Genomic DNA, 1045 nt, shown 5'->3' with positions numbered 1-1045 from the left:
TTTCACATTTTCATGCCTTACTATATCTGGACTTTTTTCACATTTTTACCATTTTTTATACTACTATACTCTTTTTGAAAAAAAAATTCTCAATATACCATATTATACTATGACGTTTTTCATGCTCTTACTATACGGTGACGAGTTTTTACATTTTTTTCCCTTATATAATAAGACTTTTTTATGAAATGTTGCACCTTACATATATTATGAAGTTTAATGACGTTTTTTGCTTTACCTTATTATGATGTCTTTACGATATTTTATACCTTACTTAACGGTTGTTTTAGAACCCAAGTTAGCACATATAAAACAAAGATAGTTTGTATAGACCTTTATTTTCAACAAGGTAGAAATGGAGTTGGAGCTTAATCAAAAAAAAAAAAAAAATAGTGTCACTGTTAGAAAACTGTTAAAAAACTGTTAGAATCTTCCTGGCAGATCTGGACGCTCTGGCTGATTTAGGCAGGACAGGAACAACAAATCCATTAGTCCCCAAAAGCAGTTTCTCAAGGGTCATGGAAGAGCTAAGTTTTTACCAGGGTTCAGACAAGAAAGACAAGTCAGGGACAAACAAGTGGCAACAATCAATTTCAAAACCCCATTTTGTGGAAGGGAAAGAGTTTTGTTTTTAGAGCTGATAGTGCCACCTCCAGCTCCTCTCATGGTAGTGATTCATTCCTGTCGCCAACGACCGAGAGAAGAGAGGAGAGAGAACAGACGTCAGGACAATGGCAGGGGAGGCGGAGGACGGTTTGTGAGGAGGGAGCGTAAGAGATATGTATGGCACAGAATGTGCTGTAGCCTAGCAGAGTGATCGAGATGCCGCAGGACTGCAAGACCCGTTCCTCTGCAGACTGGAGATGAAAGCAGCAATGAATGGATGGCTGCGCATGACCGAGGGTAGCATTAGTCTACACTGACGGCTGGGTTGATAACGCATTTGGGACCTCCAACTTTCTTTCTTATCTTTTGCAATTTATAAAATTGAATAATAAATATGCGTAGTAGTAAGTGAGGTGATTCAGTATTTTACATTTATGTC

Source organism: Seriola dumerili, unplaced genomic scaffold, assembly GCF_002260705.1.
Source record: "Seriola dumerili isolate Sdu_G_001 unplaced genomic scaffold, Sdu_1.0 BDQW01000226.1, whole genome shotgun sequence".
Taxonomy (NCBI): domain Eukaryota; kingdom Metazoa; phylum Chordata; class Actinopteri; order Carangiformes; family Carangidae; genus Seriola; species Seriola dumerili.
This window is presented reverse-complemented; position numbering follows the sequence as displayed.